This window comes from Schistocerca nitens, chromosome 6 (assembly GCF_023898315.1).
Source record: "Schistocerca nitens isolate TAMUIC-IGC-003100 chromosome 6, iqSchNite1.1, whole genome shotgun sequence".
In the NCBI taxonomy this organism is placed as follows: Eukaryota; Metazoa; Arthropoda; class Insecta; order Orthoptera; family Acrididae; genus Schistocerca; species Schistocerca nitens.
In genome coordinates, this window is record NC_064619.1 from 239,441,907 (window position 1) to 239,460,601 (window position 18,695).

The window sequence follows — 18,695 nt, forward strand, 5'->3', positions numbered from 1 at the left end:
CTACAAAAGTTGTTACCGTTTGACAGCTGGAGCGACACTAGCAGTCCAAGCGCTGAGAAACTACTCAGTGGGTCAAAGTACAATGTTTGTCAATTAACGAAATAGTTTCTAAATGTTGCGTTCCCTGCGTTAATCATTTACCAAGGGACACGTGTTATCTTGAAATAAATGTAAAAACAGCCGAATCTCACTGATTCAATAATGAAAAGTTACAGGCTATTCACCAAGAAATACATTTGAATAGGTTCATAACTGCAGCTTACTCCGTCGAAAGCAAGAGAATATAAACACATGTTTCATGCCTGGGAGCATATATTTCTGTTGCTGTCTGTTCTTATTACGATAGCCAATTTCATTGTCATGTAACAATTTCACTAGACTTTCAAAAACTACCGAATATTTTTGTAATTGTAATTAATTTCGCTTCAAAAGCGAATGTGATGAAGATTCTTGCCGTTTGTAGCTCAGACGTAGCAACAATTATGGAACTGGTTTCTTCTATGTTAGGAAACAGTAGTGATGTTTTGACGTTTTATCATCACGTCTGTGTGGTTCTCCTTCCTCTACGGGCGTGGTGGCTCATTTAGTATGTTAAGTAAAGATAGGTATTACATTCTATACAAGTTTCCTACGTTTCACATTCTCTACTTTGGCTGAAAGTGTGCCGAGCAAAAATTCGCGTTGTTGGATTGATATGCGACGTATTTCTGCAAAAGAACAGGTCTTCCTGTGTTTACTAACAATTTTTGTTCTTAAAAGGTAAAGACATTCTTCAGTAAATACTAGTGTGTTACATGAAAATTTTGGAAATTTGTGGTAAGGTCTTATGGGACCAAACTGCTGTGGTCATCGGTCCTTAATCTTACGTATTCCTTAATCAAACTTAAACTAACTTACGCTAAGGACAACACACACACACACACACACACACACACACACACACACACACACACAATGACCGAGGGAGGACTCGAACCTCGAACGGGGGGAGCCGCGCGGACCGTGACAAGACGCCTAAGACCGCACGGCTACCCCGCGCGGTCGCCGGTGTTACAAAAGAATCGTAAATAAACTGTCCGGTAATCCACTGTTCCATATCTCCCCGGGTCCTTAGGAAACTAAAGAAAGACGAATGTATTGCCATTTTTTAGTTATTGTCGATTTTTGTGGCACTACATATGCTCCCTGATGTAAAAACTACCTTACAAATCAATGTAAACCACATTATTCGCACTCACCAGATATCATATTGAGAACTGTAGCTTGTTGGCCAATAGGCGCGTTACTATCATAATGTGTAACAAAAATGGGACGGAATGTAGCGACTGTTACGTTAGACTGTGTTGATGTATGTTAACCAAAGATTATATGCAATTAGAGTCTATCTGTTACCAGTGTTACGTATGGTCGCAGCTTGACAGCTCGGCTGATCACGAGATTGAGTGCTTGAGAATGGGCCGGTACCAGTTGCAAAGAAAACAATTTTCAATAAATGTAATTGTGGATGTTCTATTGCCAGAAAAAATACTTTATCAACTACGAGCCATCAAATAAAATTCTCCTTAGAGAAGATAATGATAAATCTAGGATTAAGTCTATATTATGTTGTTGTATATATTCTGATCTCTACAAATTTTTGCCCTTTATGGAACCTTTTGGAACCATAAATCTTATTCCGTAATAATATCTTAACGCATCTTACCCGTTCTTCTAGTTAGTGTTCGCTACACATTCTATGCCCCCCCCCCCCCCCCCAATTTCCTGTTTTCGAGTCTCTTCTTTTCCTACAATCCAGGTCTCACTTCCATACAATTCTGTGCTTTAGACGTACATTTTCATAAATTACTTCATCAAGTTTATGCCTATTTTCAAATCAGCAGACTTTTTTTAGCTAGGAATGCTCCGTTTGCCTGTGCTGGTCTGTGTTACCAACAATTGCTAATAACTTACAATAATTTTTTTAAGGAAACATATACGTTATGAATCTTAAATGTGAAGATGATGCGTTGGAATGGTGTTACAAGTTCATAAGCACTGATCTAACTTTGAACATTGATCTAGCCTGAATACAGTGGGCTCTTCTGGGCGGTGACTATAGACACGTCCTGATGCTGTGGTGAGCCACGATGTTCGTAACGTCGAACTAACTGTTATTATACAGGGTGTCCCAGAGATGTTGTGACAAACTTCGAGGGAGTGTAGAGGCTGTTTTGAGGAACAAATCAAGGGCAGGAACCCGTGTCCGGAACTGTGATCCAACGATGCTACAGAGCGTTGAAGTTAGAGGCGCTGGTCACCGCCGCTATGCCACCCATTCGGCAGCAGATGTGACTTTGACCGCTGACGGAACGTAGGCGGAACGTCTCGCAATGTTGTTTGTTACTCAGTGATAGCGACTCATTGCCAAGATTGCCGGTGGAGAAGATGGTGCTAGCTGATGCGTAGAGAGGCCTTGTCTCGTATGAATGCGATGCTCTGTTGCCTTGGTGGATACCGATTCCATCTGCAGCTTATTTTTCTCCTCTATACCGAAAAACACTGGAGATCTTAAAGGTTTACATCAGAAAAGCAAACTGCTGATGAAAACCCGTGTCCGAATCGCATTCGTAGGAGACAAGGCCATCTTACACAGTACATAGCTCCGTCTTCTCCACTATAGATCATTATCACTGAACAACAAACAACACTGCGAGACTTCGCTTACGATCCGTCAGCGTAAAAACTCATGTTTGCTGTGATGGAGAGAGTAGTGGTAGGCGCCGGCGACTATAACTTCTACGTTCTGTAGCGTTTATGTCTGAAGTAAGGTGTGATTATGTCTAACAAAGAACAGTTGTATCAAGTGGTGTGCCGATGGCGCATCTGATTGCATGTATCTGTGTATTTACCTGACCCTGTTTCAGTGGCATAGCGTGGTTGAAAAGGTTGGGGAGACTCTGCAGTGATTGTAGGGAGACAAAATGGTGTAATAAAAAAAAAAATAATTTAAACAAATGAATCAAAATGCATCACGTAAAGCAACAACAACTGCTACTACTACCACCGCCACTAATAATACTAATAATAGTAATAATAATAATAATAATAAAAGGCGACGAAAAGAACAAACCACTAATAGGGCTAACCCCCCTTTTAGTGTGATTACTTGGTTCAGGACAGAACTAAAGAAGCCTCGGACAAGCGCCGTCATGGTCGGGGACGGCGCTTGAACCCTATGCCCGCCCACAATGGTAACAACACTGCTAGCCAACTGGAAAATGATTTAAATCCAAATAGAGGTGTTTTGCAGGATATGCTTCCTGCAACCACCCTAGAAGGAAAACAAAGACAGAGGATGAGATGGTCAGATGAAGTTAATCGATACCTCATGTTCTGTTATTACCAAGCAACAAACCTAGGAACCAACACAACTGGATACAGATCACAAGTATACACAACATTTATTACCAGATACCCAGAATTAAAATTTTTAACAGAACAACGTCTAGCTGATCAGATTCGTGTAATAATAAAAAATAACAGGATACCCCAGTCAGAATTAGAAAACATCAAACAACAAGTACAACAAATACTGGAACAAAATAATGTGCAATTAGAAGAAGAAGAAAATACAGTAATGGACTCAAACATCCCAGAGCAAACAAAGAACAACACGCATCAATTAAACAATCAGAGGAAAATGAAATTTTAAGACAGCCACCAGCACAAGCACAAATAGAACACGAAGTGACACACATGTTAGATATAGAAGAAAAATTTCAGTTGACATATATAGAATACAAAGACACAAATACAGACATTAGACCATTCTTGCATAGACCACCAAATAGCCCACAAGTCGAAACAACAATAAAAACTATCAACACAATCATACACAACAAAATAAATGAATACACAACTATGGAAGAGTTACAACTACTGGTTTATGTAGGAGCACTCACTACACTAAATATACACACTAGGCAGATATCAGAACCAACCAACACACAGAAGAAACCCACAAAACCAGCATGGCAACACAGGCTACAGATCAGAATAGAAAAACTGAGAAAAGACATCGGACAGTTAACACAATTTATAAGAAATGAAATATCAGACAAAAAACGAAAAAGGTTAGGTAAAATCTCACAACAAGAAGCAATAGAGCAATTAGATGAAAAGAAGCAAAAATTACAAGCTTTGGCGAAACGACTTAGAAGATACAAAAAAAGTGAAAATAGAAGGAAACAAAACCAAACATTCAACACAAACCAAAAGAAATTTTACCAAACAATAGATAACACACACATAAAAATAGACAATCCATCAAACATAAGAGACATGGAACACTTCTGGAGCAGCATATGGTCAAACCCGGTACAACATAACAGGCATGCACGGTGGATACAAGCAGAAACAGACTCATACAAGATGATACCACAAATGCCTGAAGTGATAATTTTGCAACATGAAGTCACCCGAGCAATTAATTCTACGCACAATTGGAAAGCCCCTGGAAATGATAAAATAGCAAATTTCTGGCTAAAGAAGTTCACCTCAACACATTCACATTTAACTAAATTATTTAACAGTTACATTGCAGACCCATACATATTCCCTGATACACTTACACATGGAATAACTTATCTGAAACCTAAAGATCAAGCAGACACAGCAAACCCAGCTAAATATCGCCCCATAACATGCCTACCAACAATATACAAAATATTAACTTCAGTAATTACACAGAAATTAATGACACATACAACACACAACAAAATTATAAATGAAGAACAAAAAGGCTGCTGCAAAGGAGCGCGAGGATGTAAGGAGCAACTGATAATAGATGCAGAGGTGACATATCAAGCTAAAACTAAACAAAGGTCTCTACACTACGCATACATTGATTACCAAAAAGCTTTTGATAGTGTACCCCACTCATGGTTACTACAAATATTGGAAATATACAAAGTAGATCCTAAATTGATACAGTTCCTAAACATAGTAATGAAAAACTGGAAAACCACACTTAATATCCAAACAAATTCAGATAATATCACATCACAGCCAATACAGATTAAGCGTGGAATATACCAAGGAGACTCATTAAGTTCTTTCTGGTTCTGCCTTGCTCTGAACCCACTATCCAACATGCTAAATAATACAAATTATGGATACAATATTACTGGAACATACCCACACAAAATCACACATTTGCTATACATGGATGATCTAAAACTACTGGCAGCAACAAATCAACAACTCAACCAATTACTAAAGACAACAGAAGTATTCAGCAATGATATAAGTATGGCGTTTGGAACAGAAAAATGTAAGAAAAATAGCATAGTCAAGGGGAAACACACTAAACAAGAAGATTACATATTGGATAACCACAGCGACTGCATAGAAGCGATGGAAAAAACGGATGCCTATAAATATCTAGGATACAGACAAAAAATAGGAATAGATAATACAAATATTAAAGAAGAACTAAAAGAAAAATATAGACAAAGACTAACAAAAATACTGAAAACAGAATTGACAGCAAGAAACAAGACCAAAGCTATAAATACTTATGCCATACCAATATTGACCTACTCATTTGGAGTAGTGAAATGGAGTAACACAGACCTAGAAGCACTCAATACACTTACACGATCACAATGCCATAAATATAGAATACATCACATACATTCAGCAACAGAAAGATTCACATTAAGCAGAAAGGAAGGAGGAAGGGGATTTATCGATATAAAAAACCTACATTATGGACAGGTAGACAATTTAAGAAAATTCTTTATAGAACGAGCAGAAACTAGCAAAATACACAAAGCAATCACTCATATAAATACATCGGCTACACCACTACAATTTCATAACCACCTCTACAACCCGTTAGACCACATAACATCAACAGATACGAAGAAAGTAAATTGGAAAAAGAAAACACTTCATGGCAAGCACCCGTATCATCTAACACAGCCACACATCGATCAAGACGCATCCAACACATGGCTAAGAAAAGGCAATATATACAGTGAGACAGAAGGATTCATGATTGCAATACAGGATCAAACAATAAATACCAGGTATTACAGCAAGCATATTATTAAAGATCCCAATAACACAACAGATAAATGCAGACTTTGTAAACAACAAATAGAAACAGTAGATCACATCACAAGCGGATGTACAATACTAGCAAATACAGAATACCCCAGAAGACATGACAATGTCGCAAAAATAATACATCAACAGCTTGCCTTACAACATAAACTTATAAAACAACACGTTCCTACATACAAGTATGCACCACAAAATGTACTGGAGAATGATGAATACAAATTATACTGGAACCGAACCATTATAACAGATAAAACAACGCCACATAACAAACCTGACATCATACTCACCAATAAAAAGAAGAAATTAACACAACTAATCGAAATATCCATACCCAATACAACAAATATACAAAAGAAAACAGGAGAAAAAATTGAAAAGTACATCCAACTGGCTGAGGAAGTCAAAGACATGTGGCATCAGGATAAAGTTGACATCATACCAATTATACTATCAACTACAGGAGTCATACCACACAATATCCACCAATACATCAATGCAATACAGCTACATCCAAACATATATATACAATTACAGAAATCCGTAATTATTGATACATGTTCAATTACCCGAAAGTTCCTAAATGCAATATAACATGTACCGTACAGCAAAAAGGAAGTGATGCTTGATAAAGGTCCGTGTCACTCCATTCTTAACCAGACTTAACGTCTGAGAAAGTAAAGATGATGATAATAATAATAATAAACCCCGTGGAGGCCCGGGAAAAGAATAGGCCTCCGGTATGTTCTGCCAGTCGTAAAAGGCGACGAAAAGAACAAACCACTAATAGGGCTAACCCCCCTTTTAGTGTGATTACTTGGTTCAGGACAGAACTAACGAAGCCTCGGACAAGCACTGTCATGGTCGGGGACGACGCTTGAACCCTATGCACATCCACAATGGTAACGACACTGCTAGCCACACGGAAAATGATTTAAAACCAAATAGAGGTGTTTTGCAGGATATGCTTCCTGCAACCACTCTAGAAGGAAAACAAAGACAGAGGATGAGATGGTCAGATGAAGTTAATCGACACCTCATGTTCTGCTATTACGAAGCAACAAACCTAAGAACCAACACAACTGGATAAAGATCGCAAGTATACACAACATTTATTACCAGATACACAGAATTAAAATTTTTAACAGAACAACGACTAGCTGATCAGATCCGTGTAATAATAAAAAATAACAGGATACCCCAGTCAGAATTAGAAAACATCAAACAACAAGTACAACAAATACTGGAACAAAATAATGTGCAATCAGAAGAAGAAAAAAATACAGTAATGGACTCAAACATCCCAGAGCAAACAAACAAAGAACAAAACGCATCAATTAAACAATCAGAGGAAAACGAAATCTTAAGACAGCCACCAGAACAAGCACAAATAGAACACGAAGTGACACACATGTTAGATATAGAAGACAAATTTCAGCTGACATATATAGAATACAAAGACACAAATACAGACATTAGACCATTCTTGCATAGACCGCCAAATAACCCACAAGTCGAAATAACAATAAAAACCATCAACACAATCATACACAACAAAATAAATGAAAACACAAGTATGGAATAGTTATAACTGCTGGTTTATATAGGAGCACTCACTACAATAAATATACACACTAGACAGAGATCAGAACCAACCAACACACAGAAGAAACTCACAAAACCAGCATGGCAACACAGGCTACAGATCAGAATAGAAAAACTGAGAAAAGACATAGGACAGCTAACACAATTTATAAGAAATGAAATGTCAGAAAGAAAACGAAAAAGGTTAGGTAAAATCTCACAGCAAGAAGTGATAGAGCAATTAGATGAAAAGAAGCAGAAATTACAAGCATTGGCCAAACGACTTAGAAGATACAAAAAAAGTGAAAATAGAAGGAAACAAAACCAAACATTCAACATAAACCAAAAGAAATTTTACCAGACAATAGATAACACACACATTAAATAGACAATCCTGTTGGAATTATGTAATACATTTATATCGGATATGAGAAAGTTCCAGAACATCGTTCTAGAATAAGTTATATCGAGTATGTTCGAGAAGTATCGATTGTGGTGACAGCTATGTTTGTGTATATATGCGTGAGTGATGAGGCGCAATAGATAGTCTTCGTGTGTCTTTTATGAAGTGAACCTATGTATATTTTAATAAAGTATTTTATAAGTAACAGTGTGAACGTGATTCAAAACATGGTAGCAGAGCGTGGTTGAGGAAAAGAAAAGTAGAAGTTAAATATTATATTGTGGCCGTCGCGTGTTATTCAGAAAGTTCGACATGGCTGATATAACTATTCCTGTATTTGATGGCGAGGACTATGGGAACTGGAAGCAGCGGATAATCATGTACCTAAAAATGAAGAAATGTCATACAGTGATTACGAGGGCAAAAGTGAGCTCAGACAACGAAACGTGGGATGAAGAGGACTTGAAGGCTATCAACTATATTTATGGTGCAATCACAAATAAGCAACTAGAATTCGTGAGTGACAGAGAAAGTGCTTTCGAGATCATGAAGAAATTTGATGAATTATATTCGAAAGAGTCTACAGCCCTTCAAATATTATGCAGAAACAAGTTGGACAAATTGAGGTTAAGTGATTACAGTGATACGGGGACATTTTTCAGTGCATTTGAAAAAACTGTAAATGAGCTGAAATCTGCAGGCGCTAAAGTAACGGAAAAGGAGAAGTTAAATTATATGCTGCGAACGTTACCAGAGTCAATGAGCTATATTGGGGACTTAGTGGATGTCTTGAAGGAAGAGGACCAGACAGTTGAATACGTTAAAAGTAAGATTCAATTATTGAATGCAAAAACTGGAAATGAAGAGGTAAAATCAAATGCATTTCACACAGAAAGAAAATTGAATTCAAGAAATCAGGAGCAAGTATGTTGTCGATGCGGCAAAGCAGGTCACTTCAAACGTGATTGTAACCAGGGAAGAACAAGTAACAGAGGCACATGGCATCGTGGAGTACATTTTCAAAGTAGCGACAGAGGTAATGGAAATATGCAGCGTGGAGGCTATAGCAATGTACAGCGTGGAAATTACGGCAACATGCAGTGTGGAGGTTATGGCAGCAGGCAACATGGTCGAGGAGAGGAGCATGGTTTTAGCAGTGGTCGGCATCACAGCAAGCAAGGTTATCATCAGAGTGATCATGGTATGAGTAGTTTTATAACAGAGGTTAATTCTATGATAGGTCAAAATAGAACAGTAGAGTCAAGTAACAACAATCAAATTCAAATCAATTGGTTATTAGACAGTGGCTGTACTGATCATGTTATTAATAATGAGGAATATTTTTCTAAGAGTATAACTTTAAAACAACCTATAAATGTAAAAATTGCTGATGGAAAAATTTTGCAAGCTACTAAAGTTGGTAATGTAATTAGTAATTTTCCTGTCTATGATCAAATGGTTCCAATTAATATGCGAGATGTTTTCTTTGTAAAAGACATAGACAAAAACTTGATCAGTTATGCCAAAATTACAGATAATCACAAAATTGTATTGGTAGGGAATAATGCTAAAATTTTTGATAAAGCCAATGGATTGATTGCGATTGCATGGAAAGAGAGTCGGTTGTATAAAATGAGTAGTACTATTAATAAAGGAGAAGTTAATGTTAATGTTATGAGTAAAGACAATAATATGACAACAAAGGAAAAATGGCATCGCATTTTGGGACATGTTAATTTCAATTATCTAAATACTTTATGTAAACATCAATTGTTAGATGGGGTTCCTTCAGAACTAGAATCAGAATTTATGAAATGTAAAATCTGTATCGAAAACAAAATGCATAATGTTCCTTTTAAAAATAATAGAACCAAAGCAAAAGAAATCTTAGAAATTGTTCACACAGATCTAAATGGGCCTCACTCAACTACTGGAATGCATGGGGAAAGGTATTTTCTTTCTTTCATTGATGATTACAGTAAGGCAGCTCGTGTTTACACCATAAAATATAAAGATCAAGTATACAATTGTTTTGTAGAGTATATTAATGAAGTTGAGAATCTCACTGGGAAAACTGTTAAAAAGATAAGATGTGACAATGGGAAGGAATATTTAAATGAAAATGTCTATGAATTTGTGAGACAAAAAGGAATTGTATTGAATGCTTGTCCACCTTATGTGCATGAGCTTAATGGTACTGCTGAAAGGTATAACAGATCCATCATGGACATGTCTCGGTGTCTGCTAGCCGAAGCGCGAGTAGACACGAGATTTTGAGCTGAAGTGGTTTGTGCAGCAGCGTACCTCAAAAACAGAACTTTAGCTAACACCATTGAAAAGAAAACTCCTTATGAGATATTACTGGGGAAAAGACCTAATGTTAATCATTTGAAGTTGTATGGGAGTAGAGTTTTTGTAAGAGTACCTGAGCAACTGAGGAAGTCGAAATGGGATAGGAAAGCCGATTTGGGGGTTTTAATGGGTTATTGTGAAGTAGGCTACAGAGTGCTAATAAATAATAAGATAGTTGTTGCTCGACATGTGGACATTGTTGAAAGTGGTGTTAAATGTATTGGGTTTAAAGATTATGATTCAGTAAGTGAATATTTTAGTGATTCTGAACACGAAAGTATAGAAAATGAAACTGAACTAATAGAAAAACAGAAGGAAATTGAGAAAAATGAAAAACTTTCTGATAATCATAAACCAGAGAAAGTACTTGGGTTGAGGAGATCATCTAGAGAAAGAAAACCAAAAATATTAAATGATTATGTTTACAGCAACTTTATTTATGTAAACTTTTGCAGTGCAAATAGTCCGGAAAGCTTTGAGGAGGCGATTAACAGCGCCGAATCAAATTATTGGGAAAAAGCGATGAATAAGGAAATTGATTGTTTGAACAAAAACAAAACATGGGAATTAGTAGATAAACCAGTTGATAAAGAAGCCATTGATGTAAAATGGGTTTTCACAAAGAAATCAGAAAGTGTTTACAAAGCAAGATTAGTTGTCAGGGGGTTTCAACAAAAAGAAGTCGTCGAGGATATTTATTCTCCAGTAACCAATATGCAAACATTAAAGATTTTGTTGTCATACTGTTGTCAAGAAGGTTTGGTTATAGAACAAATGGACGTAGAGACTGCGTTTCTAAATTGTAAAGTTTTATCTGAAGTTTATGTAAAGCAGCCAAGAGGATATGATGATGGTACGGATAGAGTCTGTAAATTGTATAAAGCATTGTATGGTTTGCGAGAAAGCTCACGAGCTTGGTACAATTGTCTTGATGAGTTTTTAAGAAGTTTAGGTTTTAAAAGGAGTAAATATGATTATTGTCTTTATGTATTGCGAGATGGAGGTGTCTTGATTTATTTGATTATTTTTGTCGACGATTTGCTCATTTGCTGTGTGAGAAAAGAAAAAATTGTTAAGATTACGAACTTATTGTCAAAACGATTTAATATGAAAGATTTAGGTGAGGTAAAAAGATATCTTGGGATCGATATTAATTATGATTGTGAAACAAGAGTTATGAGTTTGAGTCAAGAAAAGTATATTGATTCGTTAGCTGCGAAATATAAAATTGAAGATTCGATCTTGTACAAAACTCCAATGGAAGTAAATTTAAAGTTAGAACCAGCGTATGAAGATTGTAATGACGTTAGATATAGAAACTTGATAGGTGCACTCTTGTACGTAAGTTCGGGTACTAGACCAGATATTAGCTATAGTGTGAATTACTTGAGCAGATTCCAAAGTTGTTACAGTAGTACTCATTTTAAATATGCTTTGAGAATTTTGAAATATTTATATTTAACTAAAAATTTGAAATTAAACTATTGTAGGAATGAAAGTGCTGAGATATTAGATTGTTTTGTGGAATCAGATTGGGCAGATGATAGTGTGGATAGAAAGTCAACTTCTGGTTATGTAATTAGATTATTTGGTAATGTTGTGTTTTGGAAGTCAAGAAAACAAGCGAGTGTTACAAAGGCTTCAACTTTCGCAGAATATGTAGCATTGTCTGAAGCTGTAAGCGAGGTGAAACTTATACATGATATTTTAGACATTTTTAATGTTAAATTCGAAAAACCTATTGTCATATATGAAGATAATTCAGGAGCATTAAATATAGCGAAGTTTGGTAATTTTACAAAGAATTCAAAATAAATAGAAGTGCATTACCATTTTGTGAATGAGTATTATTTATAGGGACTCATTGATATTGTTAAAGTAGATTCAAATGAAAATGTTGCAGATATATTCACAAAGTCGTTATGTAAAGAAAAATTCATTAAAATTAGGAATATGTTAAACATCACGATATAAATGTAAGGAGGTGTGTTGGAATTATGTAATACATTTATATCGGATATGAGAAAGTTCCAGATCATCGTTCTAGAATAAGTTATATCGAGTATGTTCGAGAAGTATCGATTGTGGTGACAGCTATGTTTGTGTATATATGCGTGAGTGATGAGGCGCAATAGATAGTCTTCGTGTGTCTTTTATGAAGTGAACCTATGTATATTTTAATAAAGTATTTTATAAGTAACAGTGTGAACGTGATTCAAAACAAATCCACCAACCATAACAGACATGGAACACTTCTGGAGCAACATATGGTCAAACCCAGTACAACTTAACAGGCATGCACGGTGGATACAAGCAGAAACAGACACATACAAGATTATACCACAAATGCCTGAAGTGATAATTTTGCAACATGAAGTCACCCGAGCAATTAATTCTACGCACAATTGGAAAGCCCCTGGAAAAGATAAAATAGCAAATTTCTGGCTAAAGTAGTTCACCTCAACACATTCACATCTAACTAAATTATTTTACAGTTACATTGCAGACCCATACACATTCCCTGATACACTTACACAAGGAATAACTTATCTGAAACCTAAAAATCAAGCAGACACAGCAAACCCAGCTAAATATCGCCCCATAACATGCCTACCAACAATATACAGAATATTAACTTCAGTCATTACACAGAAATTAATGACACATACAACACACAACAAAATTATAAATGAAGAACAAAAAGGCTGTTGCAAAGGAGCACGAGGATGTAAAGAGCAACTGATAATAGATGCAGAGGTGACATATCAAGCTAAAACTAAACAAAGGTCGCTACACTACGCATACATTGATTACCAAAAAGCTTTTGATAGTGTACCCCACTCATGGTTACTACAAATATTGGAAATATACAAAGTAGATCCTAAATTGATACAGTTCCTAAACATAGTAATGAAAAATTGGAAAACCACACTTAATATCCAAACAAATTCAAATAATATCACATCACAGCCAATACAGATTAAGCGTGGAATATACCAAGGAGACTCATTAAGTTCTTTCTGGTTCTGCCTTGCTCTGAACCCACTAGCCAACATGCTAAATAATACAAATTATGGATACAATATTACTGGAACATACCCACACAAAATCACACATTTGCTATACATGGATGATCTAAAACTACTGGCAGCAACAAATCAACAACTCAACCAATTACTAAAGATAACAGAAGTATTCAGCAATGATATAAATATGGCTTTTGGAACAGACAAATGTAAGAAAAATAGCATAGTCAAGGGAAAACACACTAAACAAGAAGATTACATATTGGATAACCACGGCGACTGCATAGAAGCGATGGAAAAAACAGATGCCTATAAATATCTAGGATACAGACAAAAAATAGGAATAGATAATACAAATATTAAAGAAGAACTAAAAGAAAAATATAGACAAAGACTAACAAAAATACTGAAAACAGAATTGACAGCAAGAAACAAGACCAAAGCTATAAATACTTATGCTATACCAATATTGACCTACTCATTTGGAGTAGTGGAATGGAGTAACACAGACCTAGAAGCACTCAATACACTTACACGATCACAATGTCACAAATATAGAATACATCACATACATTCAGCAACAGAAAGATTCATATTAAGCAGAAAGGAAGGAGGAAGGGGATTTATAGACACAAAAAACCTACATTATGGACAGGTAGACAATTTAAGAAAATTCTTTGTAGAACGAGCAGAAACTAGCAAAATACACAAAGCAATCAATCATATAAATACATCGGCTGCACCACTACAATTTCATAACCACCTCTACAACCCTTCAGATCACATATCAACAGATACGAAGAAAGTAAATTGGAAAAAGAAAACACTACATGGCAAGCACCCGTATCATCTAACACAGCCACACATCGATCAAGATGCATCCAACACATGGCTAAGAAAATGTAGTGGACTGTTAAGGCAGCCAGTCCACAGTGAAGTAGCCGAAAGGGCACGCGTAAACTCACGCCGTCTTGCGTTAAGTCTGGAACAGGATACGTGATGAATGTGATAAAGAAAAGAACGTAGCTACTAGAACACTTAACTTTTATATTGTCCTTTGGTATACAGCATTCTGGATGATACAAGTGAGACTCTATCTAGAGGTACATGCAACGTTACAAATGGTTAATGGCGCCTTGCTAGGTCGTAGCCATTAACTTAGCTGAAGGCTATTCTAACTGTCTCTCGGCAAATGAGAGAAAGGCTTCGTCAGTGTAGTCGCTAGCAACGTCGTCGTACAACTGGGGCGAGTGCTAGTAAGTCTCTCGAGACCTGCCTTGTGGTGGCGCTCGGTCTGCGATCACTGCCAGTGGCGACATGCGGGTCCGACATATACTAATGGACCGTGGCCGATTTAAGCTACCACCTAGCAAGTGTGGTGTCTGGCGGTGACACCACAGAAAAGGCAATATATACAGTGAGACGGAAGGATTCATGATTGCAATACAGGATCAAACAATAAACACCAGATATTACAACAAGCATATTATTAAAGATCCCAATACCACAACAGATAAATGCAGACTTTGCAAACAACAAATAGAAACAGTAAATCACATCACAAGCGGATGTACAATACTAGCAAATACAGAATAGCCCAGAAGACATGACAATGTAGCAAAAACAATACATCAACAGCTTGCCTTACAACATAAACTTATAAAACAACACGTTCCCACATACAAGTATGCACCACAAAATGTACTGGAGAATGATGAATGCAAATTATACTGGAACAGAACCATTATAACAGATAAAACAACACCACATAACAAACCTGACATCATACTCACCAATAAAAAGAAGCAATTAACACAACTAATCGAAATATCCATACCCAATACAACAAATATACAAAAGGGAACAGGAGAAAAAATTGAAAAATACATCCAACTGGCTGAGGAAGTCAAGGATATGTGGCATCAGGATAAAGTTGACATTATACCAATTATACTATCAACTACAGGAGTCATACCACACAATATCCACCAGTACATCAATGCAATACAGCTACATCCAAACATATATATACAACTACAAAAATCTGTAATTATTGATACATGTTCAATGACCCGAAAGTTCCTAAATGCAATGTAACATATACTGTACAGTTAAAAGGAAGTCACGCTTGATGAAGGTCCACGTCACTTTCCATTTTTAACCAGACCTAAGGTCTGAGAAAGGAAAGAAGATAATAATAATAACTTGTTCAAGAAACGATGACAAATTTGTAGAGTTCCAGCAGCAAGAGAAGAAACACTTATATTTTCTTGTACACAAGTCCAATGCGCCTGTCTTTTCTTGCCACGAATAAGTCTATGTATAACTCGGTCTACAAAGATCTGATCACTGGATAGCTCTCCAAATAGTGTCTTTTCTATTGCTAACGTGCTCAAACACGACAGCCGGATGTTGGACATTGAACTCCTTAAATAATTCTTCACTCGTTTAAGAGTACTCATGCTTCGTTCACTGCTTGCTGTGGTTGCGGGTAGGGTCAAAACCAAACGCAGGAACTTCGTTCTTACTTCATAAACGGAGTCTAAATCATTGTTGACAATGTACTTTAAGAGGATTCTTGGAGATAGTGTTTTTTCTCATCAGCGTATATGTTCCACAGTTCATTTTCAAGTTGTTCTTGTTTGAAAAAAGGGTACTGTTCTAATAATTGAAGCAGTTTCAACTTTGGGAATTCTTTTTGATAGTTCGGGAAACACTTTTCGTTCAAAAGTTCAACAAACTGAATTTGGGGAAAGTCTTGAAACCTTCTTTCCATCTGAACAATTTGCAAATCCAGTATCTCGTAAGTTAGTGTCCTGAGAGATGTCTTTTGACTGTCACAGAATGATAAGTTGCCCTTCAAACACAAGCTGCATTTAATGCATTCATCAACGAATGTTCTGTTCTTAATTGTCGTAAGTTTCTCAAAACAATTCTTATTTCGTCTTGGCAAGCAGTTATACTGACAGATTTTAACTGAAGAACATTAAAGAGATGATCAACATAAACAAAGCACCCTCGGTAGAAGCAAAGCAAGTAGACAAACGTAGGATGATCCATCCGTCGTTTCATTCCCACAGCACAGCTCAAAGATTCTGAGTCCCACTGAGAGTCTGTATCATCAAATATACAATTAAAAACACTATATAGCCCTGAGAAATGACTAGATGTTGTTGAAACTGCCCTGGAACGAAAGTTCCAGCGAGTGTTGCTCGCATGTGGCAGTTTAAATCCTTTCTCAGTTAGCAATGCAGTTCGTTTTGATGATTTGCTGAAAACCGAATGGAATGCAGTAAGATCACTTACAAACATGAGTACTTTTCGTATGATTTTGGAGGAATGTAACAGTACCAAATTCAGTTGGTGTGCGTAACTGTTGTAGTCTTCTTTCTCTGCCCGCCGTTACTGAAGCGCCATCATATGTTTGATTAACCACTTTTCCTTCCACATTCCATTCTTTCAATAGTGCATGAATAATGTTTGACGAAACTTCAGCAGTTTTATCTCCAGAAACATCGTAAAATCCAACGAATCTTTCCTCAATTTTGTCTGCAATACAGTACCTGAATATTATACTCATTTGACTCTAGCATGACACTTCTAATGTTTCATCAGCCTAAATCGAAATGAAATTGCAGTTCTGAATTTGATATTTTATTTTCTCATTAACTGCCAGATTTATCATTTCTATTACATCATTCTGTATGTCTGGAGAAGTTCCTTTAAAGGTTGAAGATGATGACAGATGGTCTCGGATTAACTGCTCTCCTTGAGCTAGTAAATCCAAAATTCCAGATAGTTACCTTTGTTGCTGGAGGATTCGTCTTCTCGATGGGCGTGAAAGGCTAGTTCTTCTTTACAAAGAAATACAATTTCCTGAATAAGACGAGCCAATACTTTCCTGCTGGATGAAACTTGTTTGTTGTACTTTATTGCTGTCAGACGAGCGGCTTCAGAAAGGGCGTGCTCAATTCTACTTTGTCCAATAACTGAAATGATTCTTTGTTCTGCAGGTGACATTTTGATATCTGATGAATTTGTGCTTTCCTGTCAAAGTTCTTTATTGTACAAATTCCCTCATTCCATCATTCCTTTTCACCATCAAACAGAAGACATATATAACAATATAATATGTTACTGACTGCATTCGCAGTCAGCCAAGCATACTTTTCGTACCAGGCTGTCTGAAAAGTGCGTTTTTGTTAGGCTTCACTTAAAACTACACTGAGTATAGAAGTAGGTCGTTTGTCCTTCAATTCTCACTTTTTTTCGTACGTTAATGTAGAAAAAGGCGTTTTTAATCAAAATTATATAAGGTGTTCAGTTGCTGGCTCACTCATGTTGGCGGCACAACGAAAATATGCACTAAAATCACATAATAATGATTATGAACACAAACCGCGCGACCTCACTTCCGCGTTAAAAGCCAGCATAGAAGCGGCAGAGACTAGTCTCGATACCTGCTAGCAAGTGCAGCGCGACGGCCTTCGTGGAAGAGGGGAAGTGGAGGGGGCGCAGACGCAACAGCCAGGTAAGGGAAGGGAGGCAGACAGAGCAGTCGAGTCTCACACAGGCGGATACACCAATACTCAGGGTGCGGCGGCGCGGGCTACAAAACTGATGTCTTCGCACATTTAGTGCTCTCAGTAGAAAGTTGTTTATATTTTTGTTATGAATTACTATTGCATCTTTTTTAAGCACGAATACGAGGAGATTAAGTCTCAGTCTCCCCTCACGCTACGCCACTGCCCTGTTTTAAACAGTCTATCGCGCATATGTTTTAATTAATTTGGGTTTCCTGTTACTGCTTTCTTGCTGGTAGACAATGACAAATAAGAGGTAAGTACATTCAGATCTACTCGATCTTACTACGGGCCTGTATATCTGAATAAGCACAAAAGTGGCCCCTGAGCGAAAATCCATAAACTGTGTGAAATAAATTTCTTACTTCGTGTTGGTGTCGCTTTGGATAACGCGTTGTTCTACTCCCAGCACTACGAAACTAACTACAGATGCAAAAGCCCAAATGCAAGATATTTGACTGAGACACATTTAGAATTTATTTAAATAAAAATGACTTGGAAATGGAGGCGGAACATGACTGACGAAAATGCCTGTAATATCCAACTTAAAAATCTTACTATATTGTGAAACTGACTTGCAGTTATTAAGCCATATTATAAAAATTACATTTAGGGAAACAAATGATCTTTACAAAAAAATAC